Below are 27,219 nucleotides of genomic sequence, written 5' to 3'. Positions count from 1 at the left end.
AGTGCGACGCGCCGGAACCATACTCCGAACACGATGGTCTTCCCTCTCGGTAGTGGCGTCTGGAATCCGCTCTTCTTCCGACCTTACATTTTTGTGACCATCGCTGTCAGCAGTCGTGCACAATGAGTACGTTCGAGCCAATTTTTCTGCAGTATCACGGAAGGAATATGCAGCTCCCCATAGCCCTATTACATGAGTCCCTTTTTAATCAATGATTTGTTGACAACGGCGTCTTTGTCGTCTTAAAGGCATTCGTTGTGTCTTTGTGGTGCCACCTGTTGTTCAGATGGCTGCTGAATATATAGTACGATTCGCCAGAGCCGTATGTTGAACACGACAGTCTTTGTTATGTCGGAGGCAAGGTAGTCCCTGAGGGCCGGCGACCCATATTACATCGCAGAGGACGAGGTTGTCTATGTCCAAGGCGTACCAAAAGCACCATGGCAAACACCGGCTATTTACATATACGAGGGCAGTTCAATCAGTAATGCAACACATTTTTTTTCTGAAACAGGGGTTGTTTTATTCAGCATTGAAATACACCAGGTTATTCCCCAATCTTTTAGCTACACAACACTATTTTTCAACGTAATCTCCATTCAATGCTACGGCCTTACGCCACCTTGAAATGAGGGCCTGTATGCCTGCACGGTACCATTCCACTGGTCGATGTCGGAGCCAACGTCGTACTGCATCAATAACTTCATCATCATCCGCGTAGTGCTTCCCACGGATTGCGTCCTTCATTGGGCCAAACATATGGAAATCCGACGGTGCGAGATCGGGGCTGTAGGGTGCATGAGGAAGAACAGTCCACTGAAGTTTTGTGAGCTCCTCTCGGGTGCGAAGACTTGTGTGAGGTCTTGCGTTGTCATGAAGAAGGAGAAGTTCGTTCAGATTTTTGTACCTACGAACACGCTGAAGTCGTTTCTTCAATTTCTGAAGAGTAGCACAATACACTTCAGAGTTGATCGTTTGACCATGGGGAAGAACATTGAACAGAATAACCCCTTCAGCGTCCCAGAAGACTGTAACCATGACTTTACCGGCTGAGGGTATGGCTTTAAACTTTTTCTTGGTAGGGGAATGGGTGTGGCGCCACTCCATTGATTGCCGTTTTGTTTCAGGTTCGAAGTGATGAACCCATGTTTCATCGCCTGTAACAATCTTTGATAAGAAATGTCACCCTCAGCCACATGACGAGCAAGCAATTCCGCACAGATGGTTCTCCTTTGCTCTTTATGGTGTTCGGTTAGACAACGAGGGACCCAGCGGGAACAAACCTTTGAATATCCCAACTGGTGAACAATTGTGACAGCACTACCAACAGAGATGTCAAGTTGAGCACTGAGTTGTTTGATGGTGATCCGTCGATCATCTCGAACGAGTGTGTTCGCACGCTCCGCCGTTGCAGGAGTCACAGCTGTGCACGGCCGGCCCGCACGCGGGAGATCAGACAGTCTTGCTTGACCTTGCGGCGATGATGACACACGCTTTGCCCAACGACTCACCGTGGTTTTGTCCACTGCCAGATCACCGTAGACATTCTGCAAGCGCCTATGAATATCTGAGATGCCCTGGTTTTCCGCCAAAAGAAACTCGATCACTGCCCGTTGTTTGCAACGCACATCCGTTACAGACGCCATTTTAACAGCTCCGTACAGCGCTGCCACCTGTCGGAAGTCAATGAAACTATACGAGACGAAGCGGGAATGTTTGAAAATATTCCACAAGAAATTTCCGGTTTTTTCAACCAAAATTGGCCGAGAAAAAAATGTGTTGCATTACTTATTGAACTGCCCTCGTAAGATAATGGAAACAGACATTCCGATCACTACTTACTGCAGCGGAAGCTCGAACCACGGCCTGCAGGAAGTATCAGTACGCCAAAATCTGACTGGCTGGAGACAGTTATTTAGGGGCTAGAACCAGCCCCAAAGTTCAGTTCATTACAGATGCTGACCACATGTACTTCGACCTCTGAAGATTACGTCTTCCTCTCTGAATTGGACTCTTACGAGTGTGTCTGTGTTACCGCGAACCTTTGTGGAAAATTAGAAGTGAACTTATGTTTGCCCCAATTAGAAGACTTTTACTGGCATCCTAATTATTATCTTTCGTTTGTTCTTCAGTCATCAACCTTGTGCACTTACATCAATAAAAGTTGTGTTAGTGAAAGATTGCGAATTATCAGTCACAACAGTCTACCCTCTCGGCAGTGCCATGTGACCGTCCAGAATCCTCTTGCAACTGTACATTCTCGTGATCATCGTTTCCAGCAATCATGTACATTGGCTACATTCCAGCCAAGTCTGTTCGTATCACAGAAGGAACGTCCAACTTCACGTAGCCCTATCACAGGACTTCATTCAAACACAGAAAGGTGTTCACAATGGCGTTTTTGTGATCTTAACACCATTATTGACCAACACCAAGTCGAATCTCAAAGGCAACTAAGGCTCACGACCGTAACAGCGTGTATCCTAAGAAAGTCTGATTTGCAGCTTCTTAGTGGTACTACTAGCGCTGCTCTCATACGACTGGCGTGAAATTTAAAGAGGCATCATGTTTCAGATGTAGAAGCACACGTACCAACTTTCGTTTATGTCTCACAATTCCTCCTTGGTGTAACGATCTTTTCCGTCGGTGTAGTATATGTCATGGACAGTCATTTAAAAGTAGTCATTTTCGCCTTTGTACTTTTATTAATAAATCAATCATTACAAAATACTTCATTGAAATGCATATTCCATGTGTTACAGAATGTATTATAGACTCGTCTTCTAGCTATCGCTTGCATCACTTGCTGTGTTAGCAAAGAGTAATGGATGCTGTTTGTCACAGAAACAATCCAAACAAAAATTTGTAGAACACCACTGACTAGCAGGCACATTAACTTTTCAGGAGCTATATCGGAAAGCACTTAAATTCAAAAAGATTCTTCTTTCTTCGATCGAATTCGATGGAACCACTCATATTTGATCGTTTCTGTGAAATCAGGTCCATGGAATTGATGCAGAATTGAAGATGTTATTTTTATGTAACTATCCCTTGCAGCTATTTCTCTGTTAGTCTTTAGCAACTCGGGAGCATTTTCAATGTATTTTCGTAAAAATTTTAACCTGCCTGTAAAAGTAATCATCTGGCATCTGGCTATCGGTACCGTCAGCGAGGTAGTCGCAACACTTAGCAGCTGCACTACTCTTGATCGAAACAGGATTAACCTTTGTAGGAGGTGCCCACAAAATTTCAACATTGAGTTTCTGGGAAACTCGGGGCCATTCCATGAAAATGCGCTAGCCAGGTACTGAAGGCAGGTCCTCTCTACAGCATACCGAAGACTTACCGAAAAGTGTGATTGACAAGTCTGATGGTCTCCTCATTAGTGTCCTGTTAATGAATTGTTACTTTTAGTTCTCGCCTTCTGATTACGATTCCGACTCTCAGAATGTGCACCCTCTTCTTGTTGCACAGATTTCAGTTAACACGGCATTTCGCTACATTACTTTATTCAAATTCCTTGTATCATGAGGGAGGGGCCACTGGGAAGTAATAAGCAGTCAAGTGCAATGAAATGGCATAAAATAAAGAACTGTTATTATATTTATTTATTTATTTATTTATTTAACCTGGCAAGATTAGGGACATCAGGCACTCTCTTACATCTAACCAGGCATTCTACTTATTTTACTTTCATATGTTTTAGTAGGCATGTTAGACTACATCTAGTACAAAAAGTGAAACAAACAATTACAAAGGCACACCTGGAAAAATACATACATATGGAGTTCATATTCGTAGATCATAAGTACTATTATAATTAGACATTATTGAAGAGACAGATTTTAGATAGGAGTGCTAGCAGCAGGGAGTATGAGGGAGACTGATGGTGAAGGGAGGAGAAGAATAGAGAGACATGATGAAACATAATTAAGGAAATATAAAGGAAAAGAAGATTGCGTGGCTAATAGAGATAGATGAAGAGGAAGACATCTCAGGAGCAAGATAGGAGACGCTAGCTTTGCTATTTGACAGATGAGAGGATTGGCCTTGTACATTAATTTTGTGGAGAACGTTATGATGATAGTAGGAAATGCTTCAGCTTCTTCTTAAAAGCAGCAGGAGATTGAATTTTGCGCAAGGTAAGGGCAGCTTGTTCCAGAGGCGGACAGCGGCAACTGAGAAGGAGTTTGCAAAAGTTTTTGTTTTGTGAGTGGGCACAGTTAGGATACCAAATAAGAGTGACCTCGTGTTTCGATTATGATGGCATGATAGGTTTTTAATCTCTGAAGCAAGGTACTGGGGTGCTTGCGCGACGAGGAGTCGGTGAAGTAGACATAGAGTGTGGTAGTCACGCAATTTGTCCGGCCGCAGCCACCCTAGCTCGGAGTATGAAGAACTAACATGATCATATCGGCGAATGTTGCAGGTGTAACGCACACAGGCATTCATGGTTAGTTATAGCCGTCTTTTGTTTTCACTACTCATGCCTTGTTGAATTACATCACAACAGTGGAGGTTCGGTAGAACGAGTGCTTGCACGAGCTGGCGTTTCAAGTCCTGTGGAAATATGTTCCGAAACTTTTTGAGAGCACAGAGACAAGCAGACGTCTTTCGGCACACCCAAGTTCTTATCTGTTTTCTGATATGGTATTGGAGTACCGTCGAGCAGAATAGGAGGTAGCTGTTCGCGGAAATCTGAACTTATTAATTTCTGATGGGCTATTAAGATTACTTGCGTCTTTTTTGCATTTAGTTTAAGCCCCAGGTTTTTCGCCCATGTCACTACTGAAGACAGATCATCATTCATCTGAGCGATTGCAGTGTTTACATCTTCAGGTCTGGCGCTTAGGTAGAGCTGGAGGTCGTCGGCATGGAAATGATATTTACAGGAGGAGAGAACCGATGAAATATGGTTGACATATAAAGAAAACAAAAGTGGTCCTAAGACTGATCCTTGTGGCACTCTCGAGGAAACATGTTTCCAGGAAGATTTTTCATTTACGCAGACAACACATTGCTGTCTGTCTTTTAAGTAGCTTTCAAACCATCTCACTGCTCTATCTGAGAAATTAAGCTGTTGCATTTTTCTGAGCAATATGTCAAAGTTAACAGTGTCAGAAACTTTGCTGAAGTCCAGTAGCGTCAATATTGTTGCCTTTCGATTGTCGATGGCATATTTCAGATCATCAGTTACTTTAATTATACTGCCTATAACAATAATTTTAAGATTCTCTGTAAGTACACTATTTAGAGGAGTGGAAGCAATTGCCGAAAAGCACTTTCTTTAATAAAGACTAAAACTTTGCTACATTATCCATGAGACATTTAATATAGGGGAATAGTGCCAAAACTAGTGTAAAACTTCTGTTCTTGTTTCGAAAAGAGGCCTGCTGTGCCGGACGAAAATACACTCGCCGTTACAGCGGTGGGTTCTTTGGTTTGCTCCAGGTGGAGGTTGAGTGGAACTATAGCACACAAAATATTAGTTCTGTTTGTTACAACAAGGACAGGAAGATCTACTTGATTTGGTATAAGCCGTTTCCGCAGGAATGTTATGAGTATTTACACTGAAGCGCCAAAGAAACAGGTATACGCATGCGTATTCAAAAACAGGCCGAATACGGCGCTACGTTCAGCATCGCCTATATAAGACAACAAGTGTATGGCGCAGTTGTTAGGTCGGGTATTGCTACTACAGTGGCAGATTATCAAGATTTAAGTGAGTTTGGACGCGGTGGGACACAGCATCTCCGAAGTAGCGATTGTACAGTGAATATCAGGTATCCGGTAAAACATCAAATCTCCGATATCGCTGCAGCCGGAAAGAGATCCTGCAAGAAGGGGACCAATGACGACTGATGAGAATCGTTCAACGTGACAGAAGTGCAACCCTTCCGCAAACTGCTGCAGATTTCAATGCTGGGCCGTCAGCAAGTGTCAGCGTGCGAACCATTCCACGAAACATCATGGATATGGGCTTTCGCAGCCGAAGGCCCGCTCGTGTACCCTTGATGACTGCATGATGCAAAGCTTTGTGCCTCGCCTGGACCCGTCAACACTGACATTGGACTGTTGATGACTGATAACATGTTTCATGGTCGGACATTCTCGTTTCAAATTGTATCAGATGGCCGTCTACGGGTATGGAGAAAACCTCATGAATCCATGGACCCTGCATATCTGGCCGGCCGGAGTGGCCGTGCGTTTCTAGGCGCTACAGTCTGGAACCGCGTGACCGCTACGGTCGCAGGTTCGAATCCTGCCTCGGGCATGGATGTGTGTGTTGTCCTTAGGTTAGTTAGGTTTACGTAGTTCTAAGTTCTAGGGGACTTATGACCTCAGCAGTTGAGTCCCATAGTGCTCAGAGCCTTTTGAACCATTTTTTATCTGCATATCAAGGGGCTGTACAACTGGTGGAATCTCTGTAATGGTGTGGGGCGCGTGCAGTTGGAGTGATATGGGACCCTGATACGTCTAGACACCATTCTGATGTAAGCTACCTATCTGATCACCTGTGTGTCCTTTCATGTCCATTGTGTATTCCGACGGCCTTGGGCATTTCCAGCAGGACAGTGCTACACCCTACACATCCTGGATTGCTACAAAGTGTCTCCAGGAACACTCTTCTGACTTTAAACAATTAGACTGGCCACCAAACTCCCCACACACGAACGTTATTGAGCAAATCTGGGATGCCTTGCAACGTGCTGTTCAGAAGAGATCTCCATCCTTATTAGTCGGATATATGGACAGCCCGGCAGGATTCATGGTGTCAAGTCCCTCCAGCACTACTTCAGACATTAGTCGAGTCCATGCCACGTCGTGTTGCGGAACGTCTGTGCGCTAGCTGGAGTCCTACACGATGTCAGGCAACTGTACCTGTTTCTTTGGCTCTTCAGTGTACTGAATATTGAAGTACCGGTATCACTTCACAGAGACAAATTCACAAGACTGTTCATTTGAAGTACGATTGACATAACGTGCAAGCAAATATTTACCTAAGACATTTAATACACTTGTGGCCTATCTAAGACGATGCTGTCGTCTTGATTGGTGACTACGAACTTGGCCGAACGTTCCTCTGCTCACGAGGAGAACATGGCGAGTGCCATAACCCGATTTCCCTGAAAATTCGCTCAGTGGAAGAGGCGTCGAAATTAGCGAACACCTGTCTCGGCTTATCCAAAGATATTCGACCGTTTCTGAGAAAACGACGGACAAATTTTCGAGGTACTTTCCAATTACTTTATGTGCCTTGAACGGCGCGGTACCTTCAGATGAAATGGTGGCACTGTGGTTACCTTCGCGGTTTATTAGTTTTGTGCCCTGTGTTGGAAACCGTACTATTGCTTTTACTTTTGTTACTCAGTTATATACACTGTAAGTAGGCTGTTTAGGTTTTCTTATTGGTAACGCCACGTGGCGCTCTGTATGAAAATCACTGGCTGTGCTGTGTGCAGTCTGTGGTTAGTCTGCGTTGTTGTCTGCCATTGTAGTGTTGGGCAGCTGGATGTGAACAGTGCGTAGCGTTGCGCAGTTGGAGGTGAGCCGCCAGCAGTGGTGGATGTGGGGAGAGAGATGGCGGAGTTTTGTAATTTGTCATGAACTGCTATATATATTATGACTATTAAGGTAAATACATTGTTTGTTCTCTATTAATATCTTTCATTTGCTAACTATGCCTATCAGTAGTTAGTGCCTTCAGTAGTTTGAATCTTTTATTTAGCTGTCAGTAGTGGCGCTCGCTGTATTGCAATAGTTCGAGTAATGAGGATTTTTGTGAGGGAAGTGAATTCTGAAAGGTATAGTTTATTGTTACTCAGGGCCATTCTTTTGCAGGGATCTTTGATAGTCAGATTGCGTTGCGCTAAAAAATATTCTGTGTCAGTTTAAGCACAGTCGTGTACAATTGTTCTAAGGGGACGTTTCAACACATGTCTGTAGAAGATTACTACACGAATATTTTCCAGTGTATATTGCTCTTTCTACGATCGAATTCCATGGAACCACTCCTTATTCGTCCACTAATTGCATGTCGGATGAATGAATTTAAAACAAAATGAGATGATTATTTGAAATTGTTTTCGGTGACGTTCCTGTAAGTGTATCTTGAGTCACACTCGATTGCAAGTGACAATTTTCGAAAAGCAATCCGGCTTGCCACGAAATTATTGCCGACTCGCGAAATCTTCACCAGTGTTAACGACGTTACTTTCCCGAGTGAAATTCAAACAAAAGTCACTGTGGAAAACCTTCCTTTGTGCGAGGCTGATGGTAGGGAATATCTGTGTTTGGAACGTTTCTACGGTCGGTATCCTCCAACGGAATGCACCAAATCCTTCAGAAGAGTAAATATATGAAAAAATGTAAGAATTAAGATAAGAATTGATGTGAGAATGAAATATAGGTATATAAGAGTTAAAAATGATTGTAGCCCTCAACATACGATACATACATACAGTATACACTGAAGGGCCAAAGAAACTGATACATATAATATCGTGTAGGGCCTCCGAGAACGCGAACAAGTGCTGCAATGACACCATAAATCCTGAGGAGCTGTGCATAAATCCGTAAGAGCACCAGGGAGTGGAGATCTCTTCTGGACAGCACGTTGCAGGCATCCCAGTTATGTTCAATAATGTCCATGTGTGGTGTGTTTGGTAGCCAGCCGAAGTGTTTAAACTCAGAAGAGCGTTTTCCTGGAGCCACTCTGTAGCAATTCTGGATGTTTAGGGTGTCGCATTGTCGTGCTGGAATTGTCCAAGTCCGTCGGAATGCACAGTGGACATGAATGGATGTAGGTGATCAGAGAGGATACTTGCTTACGCGTCACCTGTCAGAGTCGTATCTAGACATATCAGGGTTTGCGGTATCACTCCAACTGCACACGCCCACACCATTATAGAGCCTCCACCAGCTTGAACAGTCCCCTCCTGACATGGAGGGTCTTGGATTCATGAGGTTATCTCCAAACCCGGGCATGTCCATCCGCTCGATATATTTGAAAAGAGAGTCGTTTCCAGTAATTAACAACCCAATGTCGGTGTTTACTGTCACAGGTGAGACGTAAAGGTTCGTGTCGTGCTGTTATGAGGGGTAGACTAGTGGACCTTCGGCCCCGAAAGTCCGTATCGATGATGTTTCGTTGAATGCTTCTCACACTGACACTTGTTAATGGCCCGGCATTAAAAGCTGCAGCAACCTGCGGAAAGGTTGCACTTTTGTCACGTTGAACGATTCTCTTCAGTCGTCGTTGGTCTCCTTCTTGCAGGATCTTTTTCCGGGAGCAGCAATGTCGGAGATTTGATGTTTTACTGGATTCCTGATATTCACGGTAGACTCTTGAAATGGTCGTACGGGAAGTTCCCCTCTTCATCGCTACCTCGGAGACTATAACACCACGTTCAAAGTCAGTGAAACCTTGATAAGCTGCCATTGTAGCAGCAGTAACCGAACCAACAACTGCGCCAGACGCTTATTGTCTTATATATGCGTTGCCGACCGCTGCGCCGTATTCTGCCTGTTTATATATGTCTGTATTTGCATACGCATGCCTATACCAGTTTCTTCGGCGCTTCAGTGTATATGTGTGACGGTTGTATGAAATACAGTTGTAATTTTACAGTTAATATCGCCCTTTTATCCCCTAATATTCATGTAGTAAACTTCTACGGGCATGGGTAGATAAATGGAAACAATAACAAATAAAATAAGAGCAATAATCAGGTTTCGAACTTGGGATGCAAAACCAGGAGGCCCCGACCTTAACCAATGAGTCCGAAAAAGGAGCATAAAGATGTACACAAACACGGAAGAAGACGAAATGACAATTACTACATGATAAACAGGAATCTAAAACTGTCTATGACTGCCACTGAAGAAGAAGACAAAAGGTTTTTTAATAAACTCCCCAAAATCATTAAAAAAGAAACAGACCTAAAATGTTTTAAAAATCATTTGAAACTATATCTCACAGAGAAATGTATATACAGTTTGAGTGAATACTAAGATGGTGTTTAAATATGTTATATCATTACTGAAATGTACCTTTAAAAATTATCATTTCTGTATGTTGTTTGGATTTGTGTGTATATATAATGTGAAACATGTAATACCTTTGTATGCTTATAGACTATTTCTGTTTAATTATTTGTTTCATTTATATATAACGAAATCAAGTTTGATGTTAATAGCCTATTGTATGACATACCCTATACTCTCAGTTGGATTTTCAGCTGGAGTCCATAGGCAAAGAATAAATAAATAAATAAATCTCTAAACTACTTCGGAAAATTTGGCCGTCAATGTTTCGGAAAAGGTCGGATATCTGCTGATTAGCCGAGACACGTGTTCGCTTATTTTGAATCCTTTTCCAGTGAGCGAGGCAACGGCCTTGCCGCAGTGGATACACCGGTTCCCGTGAGATCACCGAAGTTAAGCGCTGTCGGGCGTGGCTGGCACTTGGATGGGTGACCATCCAGCCGCCATGCGCTGTTGCCATTTTTCGGGGTGCACTCAGCCTCGTGATACCAATTGAGGAGCTACTCGACCGAATAGTAGCGGCTCCGGTCAAAGAAAACCATTATAACGACCGGGAGAGTGGTGTGCTGACCACACGCCCCTTCTATCCGCATCCTCAGCTGAGGATGACACGGCGGTCGGATGGTCCCGATGGGCCACTTGTGGCCTGAAGACGGAGTGCTGCTGCTGATGCTACCAGTGAGCGAAGTTCCAGGGAAATCGGGCGATGGCGCTTGCCGTGTTGTCCTCGTCAGTCGTAGTTAGACCGCCGAATGCGGTGGCGTAGCGACGCTGCAGGGTGCGCGGCTGCGCCGGCGCTTCTCATTCGTCGCTGCAAAGTGCAGCCACTGTGCACTCCTACGGTTTCGTTGCGAGGTGCGAACCTCGCTTTGGCATCCCCTTCTCCGGCCGACACCAAGTAACCTTTGAACTTTTAAAATAATAAAACAGGAGTCTTTGTGGTTCACATACAAATGAATCTGTTTATACAGGGTGGTCCATTGATAGTGACCGGGTCAAATATATCACGAAATAAGCATCAAACGAAAAAAACCACAAACAACGAAACTCGTCTAGTTTGTAGGAGGAAAACAGATGGCGCTATGGTTGGCCCGCTACATGGCTCTGCAAATAGGTCAGCCGGATATCAACTGCGTTTTTTTTAAAAATAGGAACCCCCACTTATATTACATATATGATAGATAGATAGATACTATGAGGAAGATACTATGAGGAAGAGAAGAGTAAGCTTTCACGCCCATGTGAAAAGAATGAATGATGAAAGGCTGACAAAGAAAATATTCATGTTTTTTGACAAGAACCCCAGAACCCAAATTACCTGGTTCAAAGAAGTCAAAGCAGACTTAGAGGAGATGGGTATAGGAGAAGATGATATAACCAACAGAGACTTAATGAGAGACAAAATTCAACATTTTGAAGGATTTGAAGTGAAGAAGAGAAGAACTGGAGGAACAGTGTGGACAGAAGACCGAAGGGAGCAGCACAGAGAGAGGATGAAGACATATTGGCAGAAGAGAAAAGAGGAGGAGCACAATAGGAGAAATGTACATTGAAAAATAGTTGTTTAACGCGGTCCCTAGACGGCCAAAATCGGAATAAAAAAATTACATATTCGTGTAGTACGTAAAGAAATACGAATGTTTTAGTTGGACCACATTATTCGCTTTGTGATAGATGGCGCTGTAATAGTCACAAACGTGTAAGTACGTGGTCTCACGTAATTCCGCCAGTGCGGACGGTATTTGCTTCGTGCTACATTACCCGTGTTAAAATGGTCCGTTTACCAATTGCGGAAAAGGTCGATATCGTGTTGATGTATGGCTATTGTGATCAAAATGCCCAACGGGCGTGTGCTATGTATGGTGCTCGGTATCCTGGACGACATCATCCAAGAGTCCGGACCGTTCGCTGGATAGTTACGTTAATTACGGAAGCAGGAAGTGTTCGGCCACATGTGGAACGTCAACCACGACCTGCAACATATGATGATGCCCAAGCAGGTGTTTTAGCTGCTTTCGCGGCTAATCCGCACATCAGTAGCAGACAAACTGCGCGAGAATCGGGAATCTCAAAAACGTCGGTGCTGAGACTGCTACATCAACATCGTTTACACCCGTACCATATTTCTGTGCACCAGGAATTGCATGGCCACGACTTTGAACGACGTGTACAGTTCTGCTACGAGGCACAAGAGAAATTGCTGGACGATGGCAGAGTTTTTGCACACGTTCTATTTAGCGACGAAACGTCATTCACCAACAGCGGTAACATAAACCGACATAATATGCACTATTGGGCAACGGAAAATCCACGATGGCTGCGACAAGTGGAACATCAGCGACCTTGGAGGGTTAGTGTATGGTGCGGCATTATGGAAGGAATGATAATTGGCCCCCATTTTATCGATGGCGATCTAAATGGTGCAATGTATGCTGATTTCCTACGTAATGCTCTACTAATGTTACTACAAGATGTTTCACTGCATGACAGAATGGCGATGTACTTCCAACATGATGGATGTCCGGCACATAGCTCGCGTGCGGTTGAAGCGGTATTGAATAGCATATTTCATGACAGGTGGGTTGGTCGTTGAAGCACCATATCATGGCCCGCACGTTCACTGGATCTGACGTCCTCTGATTTGTTTCTGTATGGAGAGTTGCAGGATATTTGCTATCGTGATCCACCGACATCGCCTGACAATATGCGTCAGCCCGTTGTCAATGCATGTGCGAACGTTAAGGAAGGCGAACTACTCGCTGTTGAGAGGAATGTCGTTACACGTATTGCCAAATGAATTGAGGTTGACGGACATAATTTAGAGCATTTGTTGCATTACTGTGGTATTTACAGGTAATCACGCTGTAACAACATGCGTTCTCGGAAATGATAACTTCACAAACGCACATGTATCACATTGGAACAACCCAAATAAAATGTTCAAACGTACCTACGTTCTGTATTTTAAGTTAAAAAACCTACCTGTTATCAACTGTTCGTCTAAAATTGTGAGCCATATGTTTGTGACTACTACAGCGCCATCTATGACAAAGCGAAAAAAGTGGTCCAACTAAAACATTCATATTTCTTTGCGTACTACACGAATATGTAATAAAAATGGGGGTTCCTATTTAAAAAAAAAAACTCAGTTGATTCCGTTTGATCGATGGCAGCGCCATCTAGCGGGCCAACCATAGCGCTATCTGGTTTCCCCCTTCAAGCTAGACAAGTTTCGTTCTTTGTAGATTTTACGTTTGACGCTTATTTCGTGAGATATTTGGCCCGGTCACGATCAATGGACCACCCTGCATGTTGAAATAACGCTTGATTGAAAAACCTTTCAACTTGTGGTAGACTGAAGTTGACACCATGAATTAAACTTGAGGATTGAGGTTTTCTGCGTGACAGTTCTGGGTGCTTCTTCAAAAAGTTTTGACAGGAATTTTGACCTGTTAGTTCTTTTTCCCTTGGTTAAATCTGTGAGGCCGTTTTAAGTTTTCTACGAAATCGTTGGCCAGCTTCCGGCAGTCAATCTTAGCTAGCGGCATTAACCTGGAATCTAAATCTATCCTGTGTGCTACAATCTTTTCTTCGTAATTTTCTTTAAATGTCGATTTGAAAAAACCCCATCTGAGGTTCACAGGTGCCCGCTGATTACGTAGACTACCTATAATGACTTTAAACACCTTTACAGTTTACCACTAGGAACATTAACACGATAGCCAATTCGCTTCATTGCAGCCTCGGACCGATACCATAGACCCCCGTCGGGGCGAAAAAAATTACATATGGATGGTAGGCAATTAAAACCACGTCGCTCCATTCTGTTAAATTTTGCAGGTGAAGCGAAAACGGTTTCTTTTAAAAAGAATGTAAAGTGATGCAGAAAGTGGCTGCATGTGTAACTCCATTGTAGAATACGAGTTTTCAGACACAGCTGGTGTTATCAGGTTTCCGTGGCCTGCCATCGATATGTGGCCCCTTATCACCCGAATTTGATACGGTCCATACCACTCGACTGACATTCCACATTAACGAAGTAGACCTCTTTGAACGCATGAAAAACAGATTATTCACTTGATTTTTTTCTTTAAGCAAAATGAAAAGTAATGCTAGGTCGGATAATATGGTTTCATTCTTTACACGCCGGCCGGAGTGGCCGAGCGGTTCTAGGCACTAAAGTCTGGAACCACGCGACCGCTACGGTTCGAATCCTGCCTCGGGCATGGGTGTGTGTGATGTCCTTAGGTTAGTTAGGTTTAAGTAGTTCTAAGTTCTAGGGGACTGACGACCACAGCAGTTAAGTCCCATAGTGCTCAGAGCCATTTGAACCATTCTTTACACGCTTGTCTTTAAGAAACCGTTTTTGTGTCCGCATCGAACGCTCCTCGTAACCGCTATACCAGGTGTAAGGACACCTTACAGCCAGTTACAGGCGGAAATTCCCGGAGCCCAACTGTAACAAAATATTTTTGTATAGCTCACTTTCAGTGTATTTTCTGTGTCAGCGTACATAGCGAAAACGGAAAGATTTAAGGTCTAACAAAATGGTGACTTGTTGAAACAAATGACACATTCTTTACCCACAAAATCCAGACAAAAGCGGGCACCGAAATTAGACTTTTGTAGATAACGGCTACGTACGCTGATAGAGGACTGAATTTAGAATTCCGGCATTAAATTCCGAACAAAATGATATGCACCGTTCCAAAGTTACGTTTCTCATCAATTTGAAAATACGGTTTCGAGAAAAAGCGTTTAATTTTTTGGGTGACACTTTTTGCAGTTCAGTTTTGAGTACCTCTAGTGAGCGACCGTGCACCGTACAGCGATCCTTCCAAGTGCAAAAGGGGTCTTCCTCAATCTACCTCTTGGTAGCTTCCGTCATCCGCTGCTCTGTACGCTTTTCTTCCGCCTTTGTGCAGAAGTTGTAACAGGCTGGTCCGATCTCAAGTTGGAGCACAGTCATAATTTCCATAATGCTTGTTAGGACACCGGGTGTTTCAAATTAGCTGTTGCCACACTGGCCGTGTTGTTAGCTACTATTCTTTGGAGACACTTTTTCACAAATTCAGTGACATAGTTTCTGGTGAACACAGAACACTACAACGAAGTGGATAGCTTGGAGAACATCCTAAGGAAAAAGAAAAAGATTTTTTGATAATTTTCCTTAAAATATGGTGTAAACAGAGACAGTCTACATTAGACTACTTAAATATTAATACTAGTATTGTAATATTGCTTCTTACCTTTGAAAGTCTAAACCGTTGCTGAGATTTACACTGTTCATCAGCTTCGACACTCAAAGCCAAATAAAATTTTCTCGTGACACAAACTCAGCAACTACACCACTCAAGTTCTAGCAAATGGTGGAGTGATATCTATGCTTCATCCCAATCACGGCATGCGTCCGCTGTCTAGTTGCAAACACGAGGAAAACCAAGCAGCCTATCCTCCCCGCCGGCCCATACCAGCCGCCTCTCACCTACTTTTGCAATTGCGGCTATACCAATGAGTGTAACTTCTGTACTAATGTTAAGCTCGTGAACTTTTTGCAGAGGTTGTTATTGTAACTACACTCCTGGAAATGGAAAAAAGAACACATTGACACCGGTGTGTCAGACCCACCATACTTGCTCCGGACACTGCGGGAGGGCTGTACAGGCAATGATCACACGCACGGCACAGCGGACACACCAGGAACCGCGGTGTTGGCCGTCGAATGGCGCTAGCTGCGCAGCATTTGTGCACCGCCGCCGTCAGTGTCAGCCAGTCTGCCATGCCATACGGAGCTCCATCGCAGTCTTTAACACTGGTAGCATGCCGCGACAGCGTGGACGTGAACCGTATGTGCAGTTGACGGACTTTGAGCGAGGGCGTATAGTGGGCATGCGGGAGGCCGGGTGGACGTACCGCCGAATTGCTCAACACGTGGGGCGTGAGGTCTCCACAGTACATCGATGTTGTCGCCAGTGGTCGGCGGAAGGTGCACGTGCCCGTCGACCTGGGACCGGACCGCAGCGACGCACGGATGCACGCCAAGACCGTAGGATCCTACGCAGTGCTGTAGGGGACCGCACCGCCACTTCCCAGCAAATTAGGGACACTGTTGCTCCTGGGGTATCGGCGAGGACCATTCGCAACCGTCTCCATGAAGCTGGGCTACGGTCCCGCACACCGTTAGGCCGTCTTCCGCTCACGCCCCAACATCGTGCAGCCCGCCTCCAGTGGTGTCGCGACAGGCGTGAATGGAGGGACGAATGGAGACGTGTCGTCTTCAGCGATGAGAGTCGCTTCTGCCTTGGTGCCAATGATGGTCGTATGCGTGTTTGTCGCCTTGCAGGAGAGCGCCACAATCAGGACTGCATACGACCGAGGCACACAGGGCCAACACCCGGCATCATGGTGTGGGGAGCGATCTCCTACACTGGCCGTACACCACTGGTGATCGTCGAGGGGACAGTGAATAGTGCACGGTACATCCAAACCGTCATCGAACCCATCGTTCTACCATTCCTAGACCGGCAAGGGAACTTGCTGTTCCAACAGGAAAATGCACGTCCGCATGTATCCCGTGCCACCCAACGTGCTCTAGAAGGTGTAAGTCAACTACCCTGGCCAGCAAGATCTCCGGATCTGTCCCCCATTGTTTGGGACTGGATGAAGCGTCGTCTCACGCGGTCTGCACGTCCAGCACGAACGCTGGTCCAACTGAGGCGCCAGGTGGAAATGGCATGGCAAGCCGTTCCACAGGACTACATCCAGCATCTCTACGATCGTCTCCATGGGAGAATAGCAGCCTGCATTGCTGCGAAAGGTGGATATACACTGTACTAGTGCCGACATTGTGCATGCTCTGTTGCCTGTGTCTATGTGCCTGTGGTTCTGTCAGTGTGATCATGTGATGTATCTGACCCCAGGAATGTGTCAATAAAGTTTCCCCTTCCTGGGACAATGAATTCACGGTGTTCTTATTTCAATTTCCAGGAGTGTATTTCAATTAGAAACAGTCTAGGTTGCAATTAACTCTTCTGTTAACAACGCGTTTCGCCTTAGTACGGCATCTTCAGATTACCTTAAAATTTAGTGTGTGCATCAATCTAGCACAGAGCTGTTTTTTGGTTTTTAAAATGTTGTAAAAGGAAAAATCTAAAATAATCTGAAGGTGCTCCGTGTGGGCGAAACGCTTGGTTGATAAAGTAATAATTTGCAACTACGAGAGTTTTTAATTGAAATATTCTACATACGATTGCTCTATCAGACGGCCTAATGCGAATGGAAGATATTTTGTTACTGTACTTAGTACACGACAGAAGGCTCCACAGGGGAGAGATAGGGGACCAACGATTAGAAGCAGAATTTAAAGTGCTTTGGATAACTTACGATCAAATAAGGCAGAAGGGATAGATAACACTCTATCAGAATTTCTAAAATCACTGGGGGAAATGGCAACAAAACTACTACTCAGGTTGGTTGGTAGAATGTATGAGACTGGCGATACACCATCAGGCTTTCGGAGAAACATCAAGACAATTCCAAAGATAGCAAGAGTCGAAAAATGCGGGAATTATCGCACAATAAGCTCAACGTTCATGGGTCCAAGCTACTGACGAGAATGATACACAGGAGAGTGAAAACAAAATTGAAAAGCAGAAGGAGCAGATTAGTTTAGCATCACGTCGACAACGAGGTATTTAAAAACGGAGCAGAAACTCGGATTAGGAAATTATAGAGAAGGCAATCGGCCATGCCCTTTGAAAGGGACCATCCCGGCACTTGCCTGAAGCGATCTAGTGACATCACAGAAAACCTACATCAGGATGGCCGGACGCGGTTTTGAACCGTCCTCTTCTCTAATGCGAGTCCACTGCGGAACCTCGCCCGGCGGGAAAGAAAATTGAGGATGTGCTAGAAGACGATCAGTTTGGCTTTAGGAAAGCTAAAGACACTACAGAGGCAGTTCTGACGTTGCGGTTGATAATGGAAGCAAGAGTGAAGAAAAATCGAGAATGTTCAAAGGATTTATCGAACTGTAAAAAGCGTTCGACAATATAAAATGGTGCAAGATGATCGAAATGCTGAGAAAAACAAGGGTAAGCTATGGGGAAAGATAGATGATATACAAATCAGGAGGGAACAGGAAGACTGGAAAATCATGAACGAGGTTCTCAGGTTGAAAACAGTGGCCGGCCTGAGTGGTCGAGCGGTTCTAGGCGCTACAGTCTGGAACCGCGCGACCGCTACGGTCGCATGTTCGAATCCTGCCTCGGGCATGGATGTGTGTGATGTCCCTAGGTTAGTTAGGTTTAAGTAGTTCTAAGTTCTATGGGACTGATGACCTCAGAAGTTAAGTCCTATATTGCTCAGAGCCATTTCAACCATTTGAAAACAGTGTAAGACTGGCATACAGTCTTTACCGCTGCTGTTCAATGTATACGTCGAAGAAGCAATGACGGAAATAAAATTAAAGGTGAAAGGATATCAGTGATAAGATTCAATGATCACGTGCTATCCCCAGTGAAAGTGAGGAAGAATTACAGGATCAGTTGAATGCAATGAACAGCGTAATGAGTACAGAATATGAACTGAGAGTAAACCGAAGAGAGACGAAAGTAATCAGAAGCAGCAGAAACAAGAAAAGCGAGAAACTTAACGTCAGAATTCGTTATCACAAAGCAGACGAAATTAAGGTGTTCTTGTACGTAGGCAGCAAAATAACGAATGATGGACGGAGCAAGGACATGAAAGCAGCCTAGCACTCACACAAAGGGTATTCCTGGCGGAGAGAAGTCGACTAGTATTAAATATAAGTTTGTGGAAGAAATTCCTGAGAATGTACGTTTGGAGCGTATCATTATATGGTAGTGAAACGCGGACTGTCGTAAATCCGGAACAGAATGGAATCGATGCATCTGAGATGTGGTGCTACAGATGAATGTTTGAAATTAGGTGCACTGATAAGGTAATGAGTGGGGAGGTTCTCCGTAGAATCGGAGAGGAAAAGAATGTATGGAAAACACTGATGAGGAGAAGAGACAAGATGATAGGACACCTGATAAGGCATCAGACAATAACTTCCACGGCAGTAGAGGGAGCTGTAGAGTACAAGAACTGTAGAGGAAGACAGAGCTTGGAATACATCCAGCAAATAATTGACGACGTTGGTTGCAAGTGCTACTCTGAGATACAAAAATAAAAAATTTGGCACAGGGGCGGAATTCGTGGCGGGCAGCATCAAACCAGTCAGAAGACTGATGATTAAAACAAAACAATAGAAAGGACTGGGATCAAGCCATTAAAACTCGTGCATGGAGACGGTTGTTACGCGGAACTGGCGTCATATCTCTTTGGGTTTTGTCCAATGCGTTCTGAAACTACAAAGGATGAATAAGTAAAATAATGTTGTCTTGGATGTAAATATTGACTATAATATTATCAGTTCGTTTTTCTAGCAAACGCAGTACCAATCTAGTGTGCCTTACACTGGTGTTTAAGAGACGTGATACAAGCTCAGTTTTAATAAAGTTGAATACTCATGTTTTGGCGATGGTGCCCGTAGAAAAAGTGTTCACTATCTAGAGGCAATCAGGTTTTTGTTTTTTTAAGGATAGACACAATGCGTTGATTCATGCTTTATACTGGCTGAGTCAGGAGGAAACACATACACTCCTGGAAATTGAAATAAGAACACCGTGAATTCATTGTCCCAGGAAGGGGAAACTTTATTGACACATTCCTGGGGTCGGATACATCACATGATCACACTGACAGAACCACAGGCTATAGACACAGGCAACAGAGTATGCACAATGTCGGCACTAGTACAGTGTGTATCCACCTTTCGCAGCAATGCAGGCTGCTATTCTCCCACGGAGACGATCGTAGAGATGCTGGATGTAGTCCTGTGGAACGGCTTGCCATGCCATTTCCACCTGGCGCCTCAGTTGGACCAGCGTTCGTGCTGGACGTGCAGACCGCGTGAGACGACGCTTCATCCAGTCCCAAACATGCTCAATGGGGGACAGATCCGGAGATCTTGCTGGCCAGGGTAGTTGACTTACACCTTCTAGAGCGCGTTGGGTGGCACGGGATACATGCGGACGTGCATTGTCCTGTTGGAACAGCAAGTTCCCTTGCCGGTCTAGGAATGGTAGAACGATGGGTTCGATGACGGTTTGGATGTACCGTGCACTATTCAGTGTCCCCTCGACGATCACCAGTGGTGTACGGCCAGTGTAGGAGATCGCTCCCCACACCATGAAGCCGGGTGTTGGCCCTGTGTGCCTCGGTCGTATGCAGTCCTGATTGTGGCGCTCACCTGCACGGCGCCAAACACGCATACGACCATCATTGGCACCAAGGCAGAAGCGACTCTCATCGCTGAAGACGACACGTCTCCATTCGTCCCTCCATTCACGCCTGTCGCGACACCACTGGAGGCGGGCTGCACGATGTTGGGGCGTGAGCGGAAGACGGCCTAACGGTGTGCGGGACAGTAGCCCAGCTTCATGGAGACGGTTGCGAATGGTCCTCGCCGATACCCCAGGAGCAACAGTGTCCCTAATTTGCTGGGAAGTGGCGGTGCGGTCCCCTACGGCACTGCGTAGGATCCTACGGTCTTGGCGTGCATCCGTTCGTCGCTGCGGTCCGGTCCCAGGTCGACGGGCACGTGCACCTTCCGCCGACCACTGGCGACAACATCGATGTACTGTGGAGACCTCACGCCCCACGTGTTGAGCAATTCGGCGGTACGTCCACCCGGCCTCCCGCATGCCCACTATACGCCCTCGCTCAAAGTCCGTCAACTGCACATACGGTTCACGTCCACGCTGTCGCGGCATGCTACCAGTGTTAAAGACTGCGATGGAGCTCCGTATGCCACGGCAAACTGGCTGACACTGACGGCGGCGGTGCACAAATGCTGCGCAGCTAGCGCCATTCGACGGCCAACACCGCGGTTCCTGGTGTGTCCGCTGTGCCGTGCGTGTGATCATTGCTTGTACAGCCCTCTCGCAGTGTCCGGAGCAAGTATGGTGGGTCTGACACACCGGTGTCAATGTGTTCTTTTTTCCATTTCCAGGAGTGTAGTTTAATTTTGCACTGCGAGACATTTTTGCTTTGCAAGAGGCCGCGGTTTTCAAGTTATTCAAGAAAAGCGTACAAAACTGACATTGAAGGTGTTCTAGCTGGGAAACCATTTGAAACTGTGCGTACGTCCATATGAAGTTTTTTTTTTCAGAATCAATAATGTTATCACTCCTCAAAGCGTATATCTTTCTTCCTGAGTAAGCACCTTTTCTCAGTATAAACTTCGATTGAAACGACGTCATACAATAAAAAATGATATTTTAAAAGTTTTTACAGTCGTTCAACGAATCTTACTGAGAAGTCACGGCATAGTGTAACCAGTGTAGTCCGAACAAAGCCAGACTAATGATACTGAGACCTCAGTCTGTTCTAGCTCGCATTCCAGGGCAAAGGAGGTACGAATTTCTTGCAAAGAAGCTGAAACACGTGCTGTACGCGAACAAAGACGGAACTAGCAACTGCGAACTGTCTAGTTCAACCACAAATTACAAGAACCTCTACTGGTGCACGTTTTACAATATTTATACTCTGGAAACCACCACTGTCCAATTACTTATTTTATTAACAAGCAGTTTTAAATACAAATTTAAACCCTAAAAATATCTTTTTATGTGCTGAAAAATGAAAAATTAGAAATAATTACAATAGATATGTGAAATAATTACGCATTTAACATGGAAGATTCTAGAATATGACAAGTATGAAAGAGTGTTTAATTTTGCAAGTAAGCGATTTTACATTAAATGAAAATCGTTTTGATGAACTACATTTTCGCAAAGAGAAGGGAACTCCTCAAATAATGGCTAATTAATTGTACTCAGGAGTGCCCTAATTAAAAATCATGAGGCCTGTGACATGACCTCTGAATTAGATAAATTAAGTAATGGAAGGTTAAATTGATTTGTAATAACGTTTTTCTTAAAAATTATGGGTCAAATTGTTCAAATGGCTCTGAACACTATGGGACTTAACATCTATGGTCATCAGTCCCCTAGAACTTAGAACTACTTAAACTTAACTAACCTAAGGACAGCACACAACACCCAGTCATCACGAGGCAGAGAAAACCCCTGACCCCGCCGGGAATCGAACCCGGGAACCCGGGCGCGGGAGGCGAGAACGCTACAGCACGACCGCTAGCTGCGGCCTCTTAAAAATTATGTTTTCATTCCTAACTCATTGTTTTAAAGCGAAATTAATAGGATGACAAACTTTCGGTAAGTTTCATTTAAGAGTCAGAAATTGCGCAAATAGTTTCGTTAACTTCCGTCAAATAGGAAAAATATTATAGCTGAGAATGCTCCAGTGTATCGAGTTCTTCCTCAGAAACCATGCATCGACTATTTTACACTGAAGAGCGAAATAAATTGGTACACCTGTCTAATATAGTGCCGGCCGAGGTGGCCGAGCTGTTCTAGGCGCTACAGTCTGGAACCACGCGACCGCTACGGTCGCAGGTTCGAATCCTGCCTCGGGCGTAGGTGTGTGTGATGTCCTTAGGTTAGTTAGGTTTAAGTAGTTCTAAGTTCTAGGGGACTGATGACCTAAGAAGTTAAGTCCCATAGTGCTCAGAGCCATTTGAACCATTTTGAACCTAATATCGTGTAGGGCCCCCGCGACCACGCAGAAGTGCCGCAACACGACGTGGCATGGACTCGACTAATGTCTCAAGTAGTGCTGGAGGGAACAGACACCTTTAATGCTGCAGGGATGTCCAAAAATCCGTAAGAGTACGAGGGGGTGCAGATCTCTTCTGAACAGTACGTTGCAAGGCATCCCAGATATGCTCAATAATGTTGACGTCTGGGGAATCTGGTGGACAGCGGAAATGTTTTAACTCAGAGGAGTGTTCCTGGAGCCACTCTGTAGCAATTCTGGACGTGTGGATTGTCGCATTGTCCTGCTGGAATTGCCGACGTCAATCGGAATGCACAACGGACATGAATGGATGCAGGTGATCAGACAGGATGCTTACGTACGTGTCACCTGTCAGAGTCGCATCTAGACGTATCATGGGTCCCACGTTACTCCAAGTGCACACGGCGCACACCATTACAGAGCCTCCACCAGCTTGAACAGTCCCCTACTGACATGCAGGGTCTATGGAATCACGAAGTTGTATCCATCTCGTAAACGTCCATCCGCTCGATACAATTTGCAACGAGACTCGTTCGACCGGGCGACATGTTTCCAGTCAGCAACGGTCCAATGTCGGTGTTGACGGGCACGGGCGAGGCGTAAAGCTTTGTGTCGTACAGTCATCGAGGGCAGACGAGTGGGCCTTCGGCTCTGAAAGCCGATACCGATGATGTTTCGTTGAATGGTTCGCACGCTGACACTTGTTGATGCCCCAGCATTGTAATCTGCAGCAATTTGCGGAAGGGTTGCACTTCTGTCACTTTGAACGATTCCTTTCGGTCCTCATTGTTCCCGTACTTGCAGGATCTTCCTCCGACTGCGTCGACTACAACACCATGCTCAAACTGACTTAAATCTTGATAAACTTCCATTGTAGCAGCAGTAACCAATGTAACCGCTGCGCCAGATACTTATTGTATTATACAGGGTGTTACGAAAAGGTACGGCCAAACTTACAGGAAACATTCCTCACACACAAATAAAGAAAAGATGTTATGTGTACATGTGTCCGGAAACGCTTAATTTCCATGTTAGAGCTCATTTTAGTTTCGTCAGTATGTACTGTACTTCCTCGTTTCACCGCCACTTGGCCCAATTGAAGGAAGGTAATGTTGACTTCGGTGCTTGTGTTGACATGCGACTCATTGCTTTACAGTACTAGCATCAAGCACACCAGTACGTAGCATCAACAGGTTAGTGTTCAGCACGAACGTGGTTTTGCAGTCAGTGCAATGTTTACAAATGCGGAGTTGGCAGATGCCCATTTGATGTATGGATTAGCACGGGGCAATAGCCGTGGCGCGGTAAGTTTGTATCGAGACACATTTTCAGAACGAAGGTGTCCCGACCAGAAGACGTTCGAAGCGATTGATCGGCGTCTTAGGGAGCACGGAACATTCCAGCCTATGACTCGCGACTGGGGAAGACCTAGAACGACGAGGACACCTGCAGTGGACGAGGCAATTCTTCGTGCAGTTGACGATAACCCTAATGTCAGCGTCGGAGAAGTTGCTGCTGTGCAAGGTAACGTTGAACACGGCACTGTATGGAGAGTGCTACGGGAGAATCAGTTGTTTCCGTACCATGTACAGTGTGCAGGCACTATCAGCAGCTGATTGGCCTCCACGGGTACACTTCTGCGAATGGTTCATCCAACAATGTGTCAATCCTCATTTCAGCGCAAATGTTCTCTTTACGGATGAGGCTTCATTCCAACGTGATCAAATTGTAAATTTTCACAATCAACATGTGTGGGCTGACGAGAATCCGCACGCAATTGTGCAATCACGTCATGAACACAGATTTTCTGTGAACGTTTGGGCAGGCATTCTTGGTGATGTCTCGATTGGGCCCCATGTTCTTCCACCTACGCTCAATGGAGCACGTTATCATGATTTCATACGGGATACTCTACCTGTGCTGCTAGAACATGTGCCTTTACAAGTACGACACAACATGTGGTTCATACACGATGGAGCTCTCGCACATTTCAGTCGAAGTGTTCGTACGCTTCTCAACAACAGATTTGGTGACCGATGGATTGGTAGAGGCGGACCAATTCCATGGCCTCCACGCTCTCCTGACTTCAACCCTCTTGACTTTCATTTATGGGGGCATTGGAAAGCTCTTGTCTACGCAACCCAGGTACCAAATGTAGAGACTCTTTGTGCTCGTATTGTGGACGGCTGTGATACAATACGCCATTCTCCAGGGCTGCATCAGCGCATGAGGGATTTCATGGGACGGAGAGTGGATGCATGTATCCTCGTTAACGGAGGACATTTTGAACATTTCCTGTATCAAAGCGTTTGAAGTCACGCTAGTACGTTCTGTTGCTGTGTGTTTCCATTCCATGATTAGTGTGATTTGAAGCGAAGTAATAAAATGAGCTCTAACATGGGAAGTAAGCGTTTCCGGACACATGTCCACATAACATATTTTCTTTCTTTGCGTGTGAGGAATGTTTCCTGAAAGTTTGGCCGTACGTTTTTGTAACAGCCTGTAAGGCGTTGCTGATCCCAGTTTCGTATTCTGCCTGTTTACATATCTCTGTATTGGAATACGTATGCCTATGCCAATTTCTTTAGCGATTCAGTGTAGAAATGAAATAGTATCAAATTTAACGAAGGCGATGTTGGCCTGATGTATTCGACGCTGCCGTTTGGCTACACTGACTAAAGGATCGTTCTAAGAAATACCAAATTAAGATCAACCTGAAGATGCGTAAATAAGGCGAAACGCGTAGTTGAAAAATAAAAAGCTAAAATTGCAACCAGGCCTGTTTCTAACCAATACCATTCATTTTGTGCAGTTGGCCTAATACTTGGGGTTTTACAGATTTTATAGAAAGCTACGCGGAAGGAACTCGCAAGACCTTCTGAGTGGAGATGTTTATGTGGGTACCACTAAAAGAACTGTTTCTAAACGTTTGGAAGAGCACAAGAGCAATGGTAGAAGAGGAGAAACGGAGCGATCAGCTGTTGCGGAGCATGGTTTCCGGCCAGGGAACCACAATATTCGTTTCGAGGAGACGCAAGTACTAGCGGCCAAAAGCGGATATTACGAAAGGCTCTACAGAGAGGCAACATAAATCGCTAAACACCGTAATAATTTCAATCGAAAGAAGGAGGGCGTGAAATTAAACGGTATATGGGTGCCGGTGTTAAAGAAGATGTGTACCACCCGTCCACTACTGGGTGATGGCAACGGCGATCGACGTCGACGGACGGGGGCCAATTGCACTGACATTTTCAAAATACGTGACGTCACGCCGCGGCGCGGGAGCGCGCTGACACTGAATTTAGCGGCAGTCAGGAGCGAGCCAGTGGACCTTCCATCGAGCTACGGAGCCCGTTGAAGATGTCTCGCGCGGTCGGAGACGAAACGTTGGTAATTGATACAGAATTCATCAACCGACCACGGCATAACAGCCCGGATAATTATAATGTACTTCTACAGAGTGTTTCAAAAATGACCGGTATATTTGAAACGGCAATACAAACTAAACGAGCAGCGATAGAAATACACCGTTTGTTGCAATATGCTTGGGACAACAGTACATTTTCAGGCAGACAAACTTTCGAAATTACAGTAGTTACAATTGTCAACAACAGATGGCGCTGATGTCTGGGAAACTCTATAGCACGATATTTTCCACATATCCACCATGCGTAGCAATAATATGGCGTAGTCTCTGAATGAAATTACCCGAAACCTTTGACAACGTGTCTGGCGGAATGGCTTCACATGCAGATGAGATGTACTGCTTCAGCTGTTCAATTGTTTCTGGATTCTGGCGGTACACCTGGTCTTTCACGTGTCCCCACAGAAAGAAGTCACAGGGGTTCATGTCTGGCGAATAGGGAGGCCAATCCACGCCGCCTCATGTATGTTTCGGATAGCCCAAAGCAGTCACACGATCATCGAAATATTCATTCAGGAAATTAAAGACGTCGGCCGTGCGATGTGGCCGGGCACAATCTTGCATAAACCACGAGGTGCTCGCAGTGTCGTCTAAGGCAGTTTGTACCGCCACAAAATCACGAAGAATGTCCAGATAGCGAGATGCAGTAATCGTTTCGGATCTGAAAAATGGGCCAATGATTCCTTTGGAAGAAATGGCGGCCCAGACCAGTACTTTTTGAGGATGCAGGGACGATGGGACTGCAACATGGGGCTTTTCGGTTCCCCATATGCGCCAGTTCTGTTTATTGACGAAGCCGTCCAGGTAAAAATAAGCTTCGTCAGTAAACCAAATGCTGCCCACATGCATATCGACGTCATCGATCCTGTGCACTATATCGTTAGCGAATGTCTCTCGTGCAGCAATGTAGCGGCGCTGAGGGGTTGCCGCGTTTGAATTTTGTATGGATAGAGGTGTAAACTCTGGCGCATGAGACGATACGTGGACGTTGGCGTCATTTGGACCGCAGCTGCAACACGGCG

At 45.2% G+C, this 27,219-nt stretch overlaps 1 protein-coding gene and 1 pseudogene across 1 annotated transcript in view; both read left to right on the top strand.

Moving 5' to 3' along the window:
- Positions 1-27,219, top strand: part of LOC126106107 (whirlin-like) — a 975,331-nt gene that overhangs the window by 389,591 nt on the left and 558,521 nt on the right. The gene's annotated exons all lie outside the window — the stretch shown is intronic.
- LOC126106965 (5S ribosomal RNA) lies at positions 10,390-10,506 on the top strand (annotated as a pseudogene).

Source organism: Schistocerca cancellata, chromosome 10, assembly GCF_023864275.1.
Source record: "Schistocerca cancellata isolate TAMUIC-IGC-003103 chromosome 10, iqSchCanc2.1, whole genome shotgun sequence".
Taxonomy (NCBI): Eukaryota; Metazoa; Arthropoda; class Insecta; order Orthoptera; family Acrididae; genus Schistocerca; species Schistocerca cancellata.
This window is presented reverse-complemented; position numbering and strand designations above follow the sequence as displayed.